General features: G+C 31.2%; 1 protein-coding gene across 1 annotated transcript in view; it reads left to right on the forward strand.

The window, feature by feature from the left end:
* The first annotated feature begins 2,404 nt into the window (after nucleotides 1–2,404).
* The window catches only part of LOC124354852 (probable cytochrome P450 6a14), a 34,896-nt gene continuing 19,330 nt past the window's right edge, over nucleotides 2,405–17,970 (forward strand). Inside the window, exon 1 of the mRNA XM_046805611.1 lies at nucleotides 2,405–2,533. The gene's annotated coding sequence lies outside the window, so the exon portion shown is untranslated. The remainder of the gene's footprint in view (nucleotides 2,534–17,970) is intronic.

The following is a 17,970-nucleotide window of genomic DNA, read 5'->3' on the forward strand; positions in this document are numbered from 1 at the left end:
TGTATGTAATGGGGTACATTGTGGTGTCTACATGTGTTAATATGTCACATATTAAAATCTCGTGTACTTATATTCAGTTTTTTACTAAATTATTAATTATTCTGTCATTTCTAATTGCCAATATGGTTACACATAAGATCAATGTGAAAATTTTTACTAAAGTTTAGCCAAATTTCTTCAATTGTTATGAGCCATCAATAGATACCGATCATATAAATTAAGCTTTATGCCAAATTTCAAGGCTTAAGGTCAGTTCGCTTTCGAGATATCGTGCGGACAAAAAGACAGAGACGATATTTTTCCAGCCTCTTCATTGAAAGGCTTCGCTAACGCTTAGCCAATAAATTATCAAAACTTGTTCTCTGAGACAAACATATATTATAAATCAATGGTTATCTACTAAAGCAATATAACAGTGTTCATACAACGTTAACGAGATGACAGCAACATGTTCATTTGGAGGCAAAGAAAAAAAGTAAAGCCATCCATGCTGAAAGTGAGAGAATATTTCATATTATCACCGCCAGATAGCTCTGAGGTAACGCAACCTGAGGTTGCTGGCAGTCCGCCACTGTATGACGAACGAGCAGCGGTTTTACCGTGTCACATCCAGAACCTCTGCAACGCGCCAATTTTGGCCTCTATTATTTAGATTTTTTCATACTTTTACTATATTTATTGTAGACCTCAGGGCTATTTTATGAGTTCATGTGCTTTTTCCATGCATCAACACTTCAGATAAATAGCGTAATCTGTATTGCTTCATTTCATGCTGATATGAAACGAGCTCATTGGTGATTTCTTGTATTTCGATAAATCCTTAAATCTTTATGGAATACCTAGACGATTGTACGAGTCGTACAATCTGGCTATAACCTGACGTCTGAAAGTTGCACCTTTTAAAACTGGAATAAAACCCGGTAATAGTGTGAGAGCCACCCTTCTAAATTGAACAATCTGTATGTTAAACCCTAACCAAACAACAAAATATTTGATAGAGACCTGTTACTAGAGTGTGCGAGTTCATATTACTCCCAAGAAGAATGAAACTCGCTAACTCGAGGGTTCTCGTTAATTTATCGCGTAAAAAGTGTTTAAAATTTCAGTTTAATGCACAAGTATAATCATTTTTTTCATCAGCGGAGAAAGGAATTTCTTATCCAATTGCTGTTCTCCCCTATACTGTCTTCATGCCTACTAACTTCTTTTTCATAAAGGGAACATGGGGAGGTTATTGAGTTTATAGAACACGCATCATATTATTACGTTTAGCCTATGTGGTGAGGAACTTTGCACTCGCATCTTAATTTTTTACGCTGCATGCCCACTAAATCCTGTAATTAAGAATATGTTTTCCTTCCATAAAATGTATGAAATTAAAATAAATGTTAATATTCCAGTTCAGTGATACTTTGGATTAACACTGCAATTAAATACAACATTCATCATTATGATATACATTTATATTTTCTGTAGTTTTATTAACAGGTTTAAGTAATAAAGCTCACTCACACGTAACACAAACATTATGCTTTTGCTAAATACTTCTTTATCATTAAAAACTAATCAGGTACTAATAGTTTTACTTTAGATTCTTGAAAGTTCTTAAAAGATGTTTGGCCAAGTCTCCCTTTACATCGTTCTGGCAGCTGGATTTACAGTTTCATCTTATGTATCTCACTTAAAACGATTGATTTGATATAGAGGTCATGGCAAGAAAGAATTCCTAGGAGATATCCATACATCAATTTATTAGTGTCATTTAGCTTATTTCTCTGTAATAATTCCAGACTATAAAGAATTTTAAAGACGCATAAGTAAGAATCACATGAGGATTAGAAATTCTTTTCATCAGTTAAGCTATATAATATATATATTTTAGGTCAGCCGGATCTAAGAAGTTTCATGGAGACTCTTATATATCCTCTCAGGCGCGATACAAGAATTCTATGTGTGTGACAATTGTGTTAAGCGGCCCATAGCGTCGCATAGTGTGCTAAGTCAAATTTAAATTGATATGAGAATTACAAATAGCGTATTTTTTGCTAAAACGATTTATTGCTTTAGTTTTCGACGCAAAGGTCGCTATTCAAAAGTATAAAATTAAGCCTATTATATATATATATATATATATATATATATATATATATATATATATATATATATATATATATGTAGTATATATATATATGTGTATATATAGTAAGATATCATCATCCTGGTTGCATGAACGTGATGGGAAATACGTCTTATGATTTACAAAGCAACAGTTTTGTAAAACATCTGGCACGTGACCTCCAGTTATGTTTTGAAGAAAGGGAATGACTTGCATTTTTAAACTCATAACTGTACGTGTATCTATTATAAGACTAGTGGAAAACTAAATCGTCACGATGACTTTGAGAATTGGTAATCACGTTCAACCTTCAGTTTTCAAGATCACAACAATAACACCGGACTTTCTCCCCAGCCAGTGTTAATAGTTCTGACAAGACATTTCAATATTGTCAGTCAGTGAAAGAACCCTAGTTGAGTAAGTACCACTCTGAAATATGATTGAAATTTTCGGGTAAACATTGGGAACCCATTAAAAGTTATTAGTCACTAAAATTTTAACACATCAGTCAAAAATTGTTTGATTACTATTTACGTATAATATAAGTATTTATTTTATTTTCCTGTTTTATATTTTTCTTATTTTAATCACAGTAAGCAAGCTGAAGATCAGCTATTATTGTAATTCATTTTGAAAAAAAATCACGTCTTATCAAATAATACTTTTTAATAGTTTGTTCACTCTACAAAATTAATCACTACATTTAGAACACATAAAAATGGCCTGCTATCGAAAGGCCTCAAAAAAATAAAAGTTTTAAGTATTGGTTTGTGTGTTCTAAATGTAGTAATTAAGTTAATAGTAGCCAATACAAGCTCCATCTTCAACACTACAAATACTCAAAACCTTCTATCCTTACAAAAAGTTCCAGGTTGTATCAATGTAAAACGAATATCCGCCTAAGCCTTGTGTCACGGTTACCGTTAGTTACAGCTTGTCGCTGCATAGACAGTACAGTTTAGTTATTTGTTGCCTAGAGACTAATACAGGTAAATACACTAGCCACGGGCTGATAGGTTGTAAGCAACGTAAAACGAATATCCGCCTAAGCCTTGTGTCACGGTTACCGTTAGTTACAGCTTGTCGCTGCATAGACAGTACAGTTTAGTTATTTGTTGCCTAGAGACTAATACAGGTAAATACACTAGCCACGGGCTGATAGGTTGTAAGCAACGTAATTGCAGTTAGCTGATTCGCATTGTGTGCTTATGGTTTCAGATTTCGATTTTCACAACATGTATGCAACTTAGAAGTTTGCATTTTTACAGCAGCGGGTATGCAAATTGTAATTATGCTGAATAAATATTGATCTACTTTTTCCAGAACGTAGTATGTTATTGATGTTGACGGCTCAATGCAATTAACTTAAATATGGAGTTAGTTATAAATTGTCCTCACGGTGTCACCAAATAAGTTTTCATAGCTGTTCACAAAATAAATCTTCAAAAAAACAAACTAATACTAATTACTTGGATATTTTTATTTTTAGGATCTGGTATCCTTGATATTTTGTGTCTCTGAACTATTTCTAATGGATGTCCAAAGCTCTAAAATATTGTGACGCTAACAATATGCTAATATTGACTAAGTAGGAAAACTCAATAAGATAATCAAGTTAAATGTACATTTCACTTTAATCGAATGAGCTTAAATATATTCTAACAGATACTCGCGTAACGTAATTTTAAAAACTCTGTAACTTTTAAAAAGTATTACTTTTATAAACATGTTACTATATTTTTTAGTTATCACAACTGTATTTGGTATACAACATTTTGCAGAGTAATGTTTCCTTTGCACGAATTGCAATGAAATATACATGAAGCAATACATAATTGCGCTTTATGACTAATTTAACCTTTCATAAATATAACCAAATATTTCTTTCTCTTACTTACACAATCCTTAGACTCAGATGTTTGAGTTTTCAACATTTATGAGGATTGTACCCCAGCATCAAAAGAAGTTATTAAATAAATCAACCTCTTAATTCATCTTCTCTATTTGGAATTCAGCTTCAGGTCTACTGAAATATTTAGCTTACCATTCCCATTTTATTTGTAGGCGTTTGTGGTTATATTTTGTAATTTAATTACAGTTACTTCTCTAATGATATCCAAAAGACATCTATATATATATATATATATATATATATATATATATGTATATAAGGAAACCCCTCACTCATTCACTCATCACTAATTCACCAACTTCCCGATATATCAAGTAGACGAAACTTGAAACATATTTTCTCAATGACATGAATAGATAAAATAATACATTTCACAAATATTAAACCAAACATCCATAGGAGTGCAACTAGAGTTGCAACTTCTTTGAAGAGCTATATTTTGTTTTCAGCTTGACTATGTCCTGGATAATTGAAATTTGACACACACGTGCTCTCAACAGACAAATAAAATCTTGTTTAAGAAGATTAAAATGGGGTTAAAGTTGTATTAGAACAACCAGGAAAAAACAGTGTTCTACTTAATTTACATTAAAAATTTTTGAAACAATAGCATAATATACAAAAGGCTTTAAATTAAGTGAGAGGTATTCTAATTTATTTTATTTTTAGCCTGAATTTTCTTATCCGTAATCTCAAATAATTTACTAATAAGAATATTTCAATACAAAGCTTGTAGGGGTGAAATTATAATTTAGCCGGAATTCAGACAAGATGTCGCAGATTAATAAAACCGTTGAAAACAAGTTATGAAAGATAGGTTTAAAAGTATGCCACAATCAGATCCAAATTGAAATTAAAAACTTTGAAATTTTCCTTTCTTAAATTATATTAAAACTTTATTTAAGGTGGCTAAACCACTGAATTACTGTTTCAGACCAGTGTAGAAAATTATTCCAATGTGAATACCTGAAGTCTAAGAAATGCCTTATAGTTTTGGTTCAGTCTACATCGGAAAAACAAAATTATTAATATGTATACGAGTTAGTGGACGTAGTAGACTTATTACACGTCAGGATACAGTAACATCGGCTGTAGCATAACACAGTGGAGTTATAAAACCAAACATGCAATAGTATTTGCAAAGTTACAGTATTTTCCAAGATTTCATACTAATATTGTCAATAACAATGAGACAATCCTTAGAAATAATCAAGAAATATATTAACTCCAATAAATAAGACAGTGTAAAATTGCCAAAACGGCGCAGCCTATGATAACAAAGTTATATTAATCGTTATTAAACTTAATTTACTTTTTTAAACTATTTTCCCTTCTTATATATCACTTCAGTAATGTCTTAGATTGGCTTAGACTTCTAAGGAGGTTTCCCAAAATTCCCACGACCATTTTTCAGACTTGTCTCTAGAATCCAACGGATTGTACGTGTCCGTTGCCCACGGAATAAGGTAGGCATAGTCAATTCCCGAACCCTTGAGCGAGTTTCCTGATTTTAGAGTTTATATTAGTAAGCTGAACGTGATCGAAAATAGGCGTCGAGTCTAGTTTATCTCTTTATTTAATTAGTAAATTGATTTTCTCTCAGATCTCTCAGATTTTAACATAATTGTTAATGTAACATTCACATTCAATGCTTTTACTTTGATTGGTTAGTAAGATTTTCGTTTTGTTTCTTCGGTTTTGTTGTATCGGTTTATTTGTACATAGACAACATAACCTACGTCGTGTTTAGTAATGACCATGTCCCTCTGTGAGATTTAGCTGAGCGTTTGTATCACCTAACTATCCGCAATCTTAAGAAATATTCCATTTGTATGGTTTAAATTTTGCACGAAACTTCGTTCTAAACTTACAAGAAAGATTTAGATGATGGCGCATGTATATCAATGGCATTTTACTGAGCGCTATTGAAGCTAATCACCCAGTAGGTTTTCAAGCTGTCTCTTTTGTCTGACAGGAAGCTGTAACAATGTCTTCCTTTATGATTTTATTTCTGTCCGGAGAACATCTATAGAATGAAATGAGATATAGCTTGAAACTTTGCATGTACTTAGCTAATTCTATTACATGAAATTTGATTTGGCGTACTCAGACTTTGTAAAAACAAGATTTTATATCGTCTCATAAGATTATATCAACCAGAATTCGTTTTGTAAGAAAGACAGTTTCGCACGAACACTACAAGTTTTATAATACCGTCAACCACTGTCAAGGAGACAGTCAAGATATGATAATGAGGGCCCAGGTGTTCTCCACACAGCTTCAAAGACGTGGGATGCAATTGGATAATATTGGATTTACATTCAAGATCGATTTTGAAGCCGCCCTCGGTCCTTTGTCTTGACTGGATAATTAGCTACTGAGCTCCCTGAATTGATTTAGTTTTGACTTCACACAGTTTCACATTAATGAGGGCCCAGGTGTTCTCCACACAGATACAAAGACGTGGGACACAATTGGAGATAATATTGGATTTACATTCAAGATCGATTTTGAAGCCGCCCTCGGTCCTTTGTCTTGACTGGATAATTAGCTACTGAGCTCTGAATAGATTTAGTTTTGACTTGTCACAATGTCACGTTAAGTCATTGAAAGCAATACTCAGTGATTATTTATAATTTAACTTTGTTTAAGGGTAGTATTAAATAACATGGAATCGGTAAATTCTTGGTTTTAAGAAGTTCATCTAGCATGAACCTATAATAAAAATGGCCAATTCCTGTCCTCCTTCCTTTTCATTGCCGCCATCTTGTTTCTGCCGTGACGCTCGACATTTACTATTGCCCTTTGGTCAGTCGTACGTGGTTGATCATATGTCGACGAATGCAGACGTATTGTGACCTGTATTCTGTAGTTCAGTTTTAATAATTAGTGTTTTGTTTATTTTTTTACCAAGTGCATGTTTTAGAGTTAGTGAAGTTAATACACAACATGGTGGTTGTGATTCCTGACTTAGGCGTGTCACATCGCTCTGGATTTTTGTTTATTTTTTCCCTATTTTGTAATTATTTGTTAGGTTACTTGCTTACCTGAAGAAGAGATCAGATTGCAGATCTCGATTAGTGTTACTGATTTTTTGTTTCACTGAACGATGGAAAATGTCAGGAAAATCCTGTTTCCTTCACCATACGTTAATTCTCCTGGCACACAATTAAAAATAAATTTTCAATAAGAGAAAACCAAAATACGACAGTTGACATTGTGGTTAGTTTTCTTCCGAAATAGAGCAATTTACATTAATTGACTTTAGTTGCACCATGCCAGCTATTTTACTTTTTCATGGCCATTCGCGACAAAATAAAAAGGCAGATTTTATTTACTGGCAAAGGATTCAATTAGGCAATAAATATTGTAGGTTTAGATTTATGAAGTAAATAATAATTGATGGCATCGCTGATTTGTTCATTTGTTTTAAATGTCTTCCACCTTTAATTTTATTAGTTACATACAAGATAAATCATCCAATGCTATATATATTAAAGGACGAAAAAGTAAGCGATGGACTGCCCTCTGAAGAGTGAGAGGCTCGGGTAGCTAACGTAGTAAATATTTGAACGTTGCAGTCTAAGTCACGGGGCACAGTCCGTCGGACCTCACAATTAACTGAAACATTTCTCCAACCCCGGCACTCCTCGTCCATATGAACTATTTTATCTTCTGTGAAACTAATGCAATCAAATGTTCTACTAATATACAGGTATTCCATTTTTTCAAAGCTGCAAAAAACTTAGTAAAACAAACCACGAACCATGAGATCATCATCAAGATCCATTGCTAGATTTGACGAACATTTAATAGGTTTTTAGTTTATATGTGGTTGTTTTATTTTCAGGTCATCTTTATCTCTGAAACTTCTTTTTCAATACATAAGTTTGTGTGAATAAATTCAGGGAAATGTTTATGGGGCCACAACAAGGTAGGAATACGTCACACCACATCACTGTGATTGCATGACAAATTTTAAGACTGTAGCTCATTTCATTTCGGGGTATATTGCGGACAGTTAGACAGACAAATAATTATACATGAAAGAAATTTGTATATCTCGTTGGCAGGCAAAATAAAAGTGTGTGAACCTGCTGAGTGGTAGGCTTTAATGACACACAACCAATTTCCATAGTTGGACCAATGCAATTTGTTCAACCCCCTCATGTAATAGGATTAGCTAACGCTCAGTCAATAATAATAGATCGCCTCTAATAGTTGTATAACGTAGCGAAATCCTGTAAACAGAGAAAAAGTTTAACATGCTTTTGCAGGCTACATACGCTTTCACTACAGAATATTAGATTTGAATTCATCTGATTAAAAAAAAGGTTTTAACGTGAGGTTTAATGTTGTAACAGTTAACTACAAATACCTTTTAAAATGTTTCATTGCCAGCCATGTATATAGGAATAGTGTGTACGATTTACCTAATAATTATGTTGTGTACAACAGATGAAATCTAACTTAAAACTTGGCACAAATTATTTCTTTTTGAGATAAAGAAAGAAAGAAGCAATGGATATGACAGTTGGCGAAGAACCAGGCTACCTTTGCTGTCTGCCAACTTTCCTCAATTAACCTGTCATTAGAGTCTCAGTGGTGTGAAAATTGTGACCTTTTGGAACTGGCGGTTCCTTCATACATTATTCACTTTTAGTGATTTTGCTGAGACGGATTACCATTTATAGAACTAACAAAGCCATTTAGGCTTTTTAGGTAGTAGATTATAGTAATTATTAAAAACTTACAAAGAATAAAAATTTTCTTCGTAGTACTTTGTAATTTAATTAATATACAACAGTATTAAATTACATTAAAAACATAAAACCAATATTTAATACATTTTATTGTTTTGTGAGGCCTTTCGATATCCAAGATATCTTCTTCAGACACATCACAAAATAAATACAAAAAGTAAATTTGATTATTAATATTAGTTAACATATGTGATTTAATATTAATTTGTCTTGTGTGGCGTAGTGTGTAAATATAATTAAATTATTACTGGTATTATACTATATAAATTTTGAATGTTATTTTTGTAATCTTCGTTTAAGTAATATTGAATTTTGAATTGGTCCATCTTCTTGATTTAATAGATCATCTGTATTTGTTTGATTTATGTAATATGACTCCCATGCATTTAAATATTTTGGAGTGTTAACATGTTTTAATAGTTTTAAGTTTTTCTGTGATATGGTGTGTCCAGTATTGATGCAGTGGTGTGCGACGGCAGATTTTTCTTTTCTGTTGAATTTAATGTGGTAGCAATGTTCTTTATATCGTGTATGAATTTTTCTTCTTGTTTGTCCTATGTATTTTTTGTTGCAATGTATGTAATTTAATAGTGACCAATATAAGCTCCATCTACAGCATACAACAGTATGTTTAAAATGTTCCTCTGCTGAAAATCAAATCGATGGCCTGTTTAAACAGTGTCAGTAAATTTTAGTTTAGTGTGTTTATTAATGGATTAGACATTACATATTACGGGGCATCGTCATCGTGCTTTCACATTCATTCAACTGTACATTTTTAACAAAAGATTGCTTTAAAATATAACATAGGCTATTCAAAATAAGCTTGTAATATTTTCATTAAATATACACAATTTTTAGACTATCTAAAATCAATTAAACGTTTACAGACTAAGGTCCACAAAAATTTATATATTTATACAAGAAATTAAATTTGCATTTTGGTTTAAAAATAATTCAGGTAAATATAAGCTGTCCTGTGAGTGTGAAGATAAAAAAGTTATATACTTGGTATTGGTTATAAGTGGTGCTTTTTTAAGAAGTTATACTCTAACGGTAAGGTAATAAAACATTATTTTAGAAGGTACTAAAACAACGGGACAGTTACATGTTATAACATCCAGTTATAGTAACATACAATTAAATGTCTAGTTACAGTAAAATGCACATCTCAATGTTATAACATCATCTTCGTATTGTTTGCGTCATTTTAAGAATTTGTATGAAAGTAACAAAAAGATAACTACAATTAACATTATATACTACTTTAAATGTCTATAATTTCTCGTAAAGTCACCAAAATGTAGTTTCTTTTTTCTGTATTCAGGAAGAGTATATTGAAGGATTGTGACTATTATATTTAAATAATTTTACTCTACCCAAAATCGATTAAAATTCCATAAAAAGTCGTACAGAAGCGGCTAAAATAACGGGCCTTGATCTAGAAAAATAGACATTCCAATGTTATAACAAATTTTTGTTACTTTTAGTTGTTACATTAACAACATTAACTGTTATAACATTGAATTGTATATTTTTCTAATTCTATTAATAACATTAACTGTTATGTGACACAACTATAACAATTAAAAAAAATCAAACTTATTCTAGATTTTATTTACATAGATTACATAGATGTTTTGTTACAATACTCAACCTTAAACACGTCCATGGAATACATGCGGGCACTTTTTTCAGTATACTTTATAAGCTATAAGTCCCGAAAATAATATTTTTGCTTAAATGCAAACATAATAAAGAAATAAATGTATTTGCGATTTCAATTTGCTATTACATACTAATCAGTTACATATTATGTTAATGAGTATAATTAATTTGTCTTCTTAACCTTCAACTTTGTGATTGTGCCAGTTTTGAAAATGCCAATTTTTAATCAACAGCACAAATTAAAAGGTTATTTATATGATAACTAAACACGAACTATGTGAAGGAAAGAGATTAATTTATATTTGACTGAACATAGATCAAATATAATTTTAATTCTAATCATAACATTTCTGATAATAACATTTCTAATTCTAATCATCCATAGTCATAAATAAATTTATATAATATCCTCTATACAGACTTCACATCCTTTAAATCACAGAGAAACTGTGAACGAATAAAAACGTGAGCAGTTTGAACAAGAAGCGCAGATTATAAAGAATTGTCAAGAAAGGTTTATAGAGCCCAAAGGGGTTGCTCCTTCAACCTGCGTGGTGCGTGCATAGGTTTGGTTAGTCTTTAAAAATTGTGACTTTATCTTTATTCTCAACTTTTTCTAAAAACTGTTGACAAAATTCAAACATATGTAATTTACTAAAAATGCCATACTGTGAGTTATTCTATGAATTTGATTTATTTGAGTGGGGCCAAAATAATAGATACCATATAACACACATACTATTCTACTTTAAGAAAAATTTGCTATTTATTTATTTATTTAATATATTTATTATTGGGAAATAGTTTTTGTAAACATAAAGTTGATTAAAAAAATTAACATAAATTATAAATGTTCACAATGTAACAGGATCGGTTTTTAAAATGTTCTTTAAGTAGTATACCTACCGATTGGTGATAAATAAACCATCTAATTTCGCTATAGAGCTTTTTATGATGAAATTAATTCTTCTTTGACCTGAAAGTTGGCATTAAAATGTAAAAACTAAATTCTCACAATCATTAATTCATTTATCATACGATAAACAACAATGCATTGCAAGTATATTTGTCATATTTAATTCCTAAAACTAGTGGTGTAAATAATTTCATTACTAATAGGAGTTAATTAAGAAAAGTGTATAAATCTACAAGACGTATTCATGTTACAGTAAAAAGACAGTATATTAGAAATTAAATTATAAATACCGTGATTTTCTGTAGTAAAGCCCGACTAAAGTAACATAAAAATACTGTACAGTGAAATTTAGTAATGAATGACCGTTATTACTACCCAAATCAAACAAGAGTTCTCCTTGAGGTTAGTAATAAGAACAATCGGCAGATTTCGCTAGTTGCGCTAGATCCCTTAAATGACGATTCCCAGGTCTACACATAGATCGCGGTGTAAATTTTGTTCTCATGAGATCTCTGTCTTTTATTTTTATTTGCCAAGAAACGTAGGAAAACTTGTAACTGACGCATCTTTAACACAGCGAAACCCAAAAAATTTGACGTTTTCTGGCCTTTTAAATTGACCTCTGTTGATGTTCTCATGGCCTTTATGTGGACAAATCTGGCCTAAACTTTAAAATTGGGCCGTTTTACAAGGCCAATAAACTTTGTAGCTTTATTGCCAGAAGCAACATAGCCTACCGCAGATGGAGCCAATGTGGGGTTTACGAGTTAACCCTTGTTTATTCTTCGGTTCTGTTGTGAAACTAATAATAATCTCGATTAGGTACTCTCAGGTGATTCCAATTTCTTCTTCAACTGCATCTCTTAATATTCACTCTCAAGACGTCTCACAAACTCACTTTAGTTTTTAATAGATTAGAGCTCCTAAACTGTTACAAACAAAGCAACACAAAACTCGACTGGACTACTTTAATTCGACCTTAAGGAGATATTGGAAACAAAAGTGAGTCATCGACAGAATGGATTCTTTCTTTCTTGTGTGAAGTTTTGTCTAAAAATCTAAATCTCTCTCAAGAGCATGAGTGAACTTTGCTCTTCTAATCATTTGTGGTGTAGACAAACAGTAGTCGCGGAAGTTAACCTTTTATGCTTCATAGTTCTTGTACATTTGTTTTATGTTTCGGCTGCTTGGATGACCACCACTTTGAATTTATCCTGGTTTACAAATGAACACCACTTGAATAAGGTTACTAACATAGCTACTGGCCACATTTGTAGTCAGGCTACTCTAGTATATTACCATGAGGGGGTAGATTAGATAAAGGGGCAATGTCACGGAATTCATCTTCCTAACCATAATTCCTTTCCTCCATCATGTCAGTAATTTTCACCGGTTAATTCAGTTTTCAAAACTTTATGTAAATACATGTGTACAAGTTTAAAAATATGTTGATACTATTTAAGCCTCAGTCTGTTTGTTTTCAGAATGTCTGGCACAAATATTTGAAAACTGCTATTTCTCCTTCTCATGATATTTTCTTTTAAATCAGATTATAAACACTCCTGAGTCAAGTGACAATCACAGAAATATTTTCCGTTCTCCTAATCCATTATGGATCTAAAAATCAAATTTCACTCCAATATTTAAGTACAATCTATTTTAGTAACAATACCACTAATCCAACGTGGAGGAATCTTAAAGTGTCCTTGGCTTTTCATTTTCATAATGTGCGTTGATGCCCCAATCAAGAATATATACACGTACGAAAGTCTGAGAAACCTATTTTGGTCAATAAGTGTATGTACCTATGGCCTTGTATTTTACTCCGGTCTATGGTACTTTTTCCAGGTACAATAGTTAAGTTTGCCTTGTTATGGCCGTTTAGAGGCCTACTTCGCCCATAAAGTGTCTTCTTTTGATAATTGTAATTCACTTCGATTCTAAAATATTTATGTCGCTATATTGGGGGTTTTTGCTTCGATCAAAAAATGTACACGTAAAAAGCCTACTCCAGTAAAAAAAAAACACAAACAAGACGTGTTTTGTAACAGTATTTAATTCCGTAACAGAATTTAGGTACTTAACACTGTCTTTGATATCTGCGTTACAGTATTGATCAAGCACTATATTCTTATTATTTGCAAATACTTACAGTTAAAAATGTATTTTGACTAAAACTTCCTATTTTATTATCTGGATAACCTCTGTACTGATAAGTGATTTCAGTGATGGTTAAAGTAAACATTATTAGCTACGAGAACTTTCGTAACTTCAGAGACGGTGTCCTGACGTCGGACCGAAAAATCATGACGTTGCCTTTAGGGACAAGATAAACATAAGTTACAAATTTCATGTCTCTATATTTCATGTTATTGCTGGGTGTTGGTGAATCTGTCATTCAGTAGGTACATTCATTCATTCACTCATTTCATTTATTTATCTCATTTACATATATACAAATCTGGTGATAATAGAATACACGAGGAGGTACCCACATGGGCAGAAGCCTGTGTGTGAGAACCGAGTCCATCTTCACTCGAGTTTGAAATCACAATAGTAATAGTATACAATGTAAATTTTAGAATAAAATTAAAATTGTATGATTTAAAGATAACTAAAATACATCTCATATACTGTATACAGAAGATATGTACATACATTTGTTTACTCAGGAAGTAGTAATAAGAAGGTCTGTTGTGATAAGAATATGAGTAAGTTTTGTATTGGAGTATATTTTTTATTAGTATTTGATACAAAGTCTCACTTCTTTACTTTAATCATACTCGAGAATTATTACTTACTTTTGTCAAACAACTATTGTATCAAACATAAATTTCATAGTAAAAATCTTTTAGTATTTTCTGGCACAACCATGTCCAACTTAAAGCAGAGTGCTTTATTAACTTGACACATTTTTTAAATGGCAACTTTTTAAGCTCAAGATTTAAAGTCTAATAAATATTAGTTAGTCCTATCAATTTTGTCAACTTTAGATACATATTTCTGGATAAACTGCATTGCACTATTAATGGAGTTTAAACATAACTTAATCATTTCAAAATGTTTGTAATAATGATGCTAAATGCGTTTGATGATGAGTTAGTAGGAAACCATAAGAATAAAAGATGGTATTATAATAGCCGCATGTTCTAAATTACTTCGGAAACCCTTCAATCAATCACTTTTGTACAACCTAATGTATTTGATACAACAAAATCTTCATCTCGAGTTTATTTGTTAAATGTAATTTTGTAACATCTTAAAATTATTTGAATTCCCGTTGTTTTGTGACATTTCAACTCAATCCTGTCTCTTGAATATGATGACAAACCAGTGATCTCCTTAATCCCGGGATAAAATTCAATATTGTCATTCCCTCGGGACCCCTCACTCATCCTGAGCTTACGTCAGCTGCTTTAGAAAGATGTTTCTTAAATTTGAAATAAAACCGAACAATCGGTTTTGCATCTCATTTTAGGATTAATGTTCCCTCCATCAATATTGATTCACTTTGGACTTCATGAAATTCATATTTTTAAAATACTGTTCTACTTAAGAAATACTAAAAGTAATTTTTACCACAATTCGCTTACACTATTTCAGAAACCACTATTTTTAACAACAACTTGGTTTATCATGGTATTGTTTTACTTCCCTTGAACTAGTGAAATTCAGTGAACAAAAATACAACTTCTAGCAACTTAATATTTGTGTAAAACAATAGAGCTGGCTCTATGTATTCTATTCATATACGATTTAAGGATTTTATATTATTATTATAAAATATATTATATGTTTAATGCCATGTTAAAAATTATTTTACTGAATAAAATTAAATGTTTTCATAAATTAAAACATGTTACTTCCTAAACTATATCTCATGTACTGTACATGCTGTAAAAGTTTAATATTTTTATCTTCTGCCGTTTACATTTAGATCTTAACACAAAATAACCTAATTTTCCTACTTTAAATACCAATAATTTCACATGGAATCATCAAAAACAATTTATAAAATATAACAGGGAAGTTATCATAGCAGGATATATGATTTTTCAAACCCAAAATCGATTGCATCATCTTAATATCTCAGATTCGAGTTGAATTATCACGCTAAATGGTTCCTTCTTGAGAAATATAAAAATTACCACATTAAACTTTAAATTTGTAAATGCTCAAAATAAATAATAAAACTAATAATGTATAAAATATATATTTTCACACTATGGGTTTTTATACTCGGTAAACTTAGTTTTAACTGTAACAATTAAAAAGTATCAATTTTATAATGTAATCACTTTGTTGTTAAGGCAAATTCATTATATTATATGTTTCTTGATTAGGATAAAATTATCCAAAAAACTTTGCAGGATAAATGATACTGTTTTGAAACTAACAATGATGTGGTTTAACAATTATGTGTAAATAACGCAAAGATTGATCGAGATTGAACATATGACAAAGAAAAATTTACGAAAAGGTACCTTTTGGAGGTATGTAGTTTTCCCCCAAGATAAAAACACTTATTTTTTGTACAGCAGTGATAGAGTGATTTCCTGTATCGAGGACTCTAATTAAGAGACAATAATTGTCAATTGTTATGCATAATAAATTTATCAACCCTAGGACTCACACAATGAAAAATTAGGTGACTTATTCCATTTGGATACCGATTAATTTGAACGCTGATAAGACCATTTTTAGGATTTAGGAACACTTGACTTAACAACTCAACTCCGGATAATACATTTGTTACATGCTTTAATTTACATTTACATTAATTACTTTTTCGGGTTTCAAACATCTACTAATGGTTTTCACCATTAATAAACGAACAATGTAAAATTATTCCTCTCATGATAACCTTCTTCCTTGAAATATTAAACCTAAATTCAAGATGGCCACCAAACTCAAGTGGCCTAATTGAAAGCAACTTTTATTTTATAGAAATACACTAAAATTAACACTTATAAGTTACTATTAAGATTTTACATATATTGCGTATTTTATTAATACACTGTTCATTTTTAAATATATGTAGTGATATACCTTTTAGCTGATTAGTATTATATCATTATTGCTTTAGATAAAAATAATAAATGGTCATTGCCACGGAAATTACTTCATGTTTTAGTTACTGTAGTTTCTTTCTCGCTGACTCTCTAAAAGCCCTATTGAAGGACCTGATGTAGTATGGCTAATAAAGATGTAGTCTTTATGTTTTCTACTCAGTTTAAATGTGTAAATTGTTACATAACAGTTCAATTGGATAAGCGATTCGTCTAACTGAAGAAACTCTGACACACTTAGAACGGGTTTCCATCATACCACATTTACTGTGTTCCCAAACCGTGAAACAGGTGAAGAATTTTGTATCTGATGCCTAGATATCTTTATTTTGTTTTTGGAGGCCTGAAACATTTTACCACTTTACAACTTAATTCAAATTTCCTGAGAATGTTTTAAAGTACGAAACAATCTTTATCATAAAGATAATCACAAAATTACTTTAACTTAATCAGATTTAACGTGTTTAACGAATTCACACAAGATAATTCAAAGAGGCAGTTTATGAAACATTTATGGGAAATGAGTCCAAACATGCCCTAATAGAGTAACGCGTATTTAATACTAACACAATGTTGTAAAGACTTGGATAAATGTGACTAAAGACCTGATTTACTCATGCAATTTTTTCACCCATATCTGAATTTTATCACAAGTATATCTGAAATAAATCATTTTTCAAAAGGGAATTTTCTTATAATAATCCGTTTTAATAATTCAATCAGCGAGTCTCCAAATGTAAAAAGAAGTCTCAGAACTTTAACAATAAATTAATCACTTAGCATTCCATTTTTCAAGGAACAATATATCTGTAACAATCTCTCAACCCGTCAATAGTTGCGCGGCAGCAGCGACACTAATGGTGCGAGGTTTAATGGCAAAGTTGAGAAGAATAAGAAGAAACCTCCATTAGGGTGGTCTTTGTAGGAAATTACTTCCAGTTATCCGTCCCGATCAATCACGAGCCACAAAAACCACATTTGCCTATAGCAACCATCGCTCTCTTGAACTCGCGCTGATATAGATTTACTTCGTTTACCATCATTGAAAATATCAGTACTTAATTTCTTCATTCTGTTTTATCACTTTTTAATTAATTTCATATAATTATTCACTATAACATTGGAAATAAGTAGTCTAAAACAATTACCTAATAGTTATTTTATAGTCTCAAGGTAATAGTTAAAATAAGAGTATTCAGGTGTAAAGAATATAGATGGTTATCTAAATGGTAAGTTCTCAAATCGTCATTTGTTATGGTCACTAATCAGATATTTTCTAAACATTATCGATACTTTTTAGTGTGCAAAATCGGTGAAACCGAGAGTAAGAAATGAAAATTCAAAGAACGATTGAAATAAGGATCTACTTTATATATTGAAATATAATAATATCTAATATAAGGGGCCTAATAAGAGTTATTACTTCATTTATACTTGCCTTATGACTAGCTCTTTTCCAGTCAAAGTGAACAGGCAAGTTTGTATTCTCTTATGATTAGGTTTTAAAATGCCTATAAAAATCAGAG

This window comes from Homalodisca vitripennis, chromosome 2 (genome assembly GCF_021130785.1).
Source record: "Homalodisca vitripennis isolate AUS2020 chromosome 2, UT_GWSS_2.1, whole genome shotgun sequence".
NCBI classification, from domain to species: Eukaryota; Metazoa; Arthropoda; class Insecta; order Hemiptera; family Cicadellidae; genus Homalodisca; species Homalodisca vitripennis.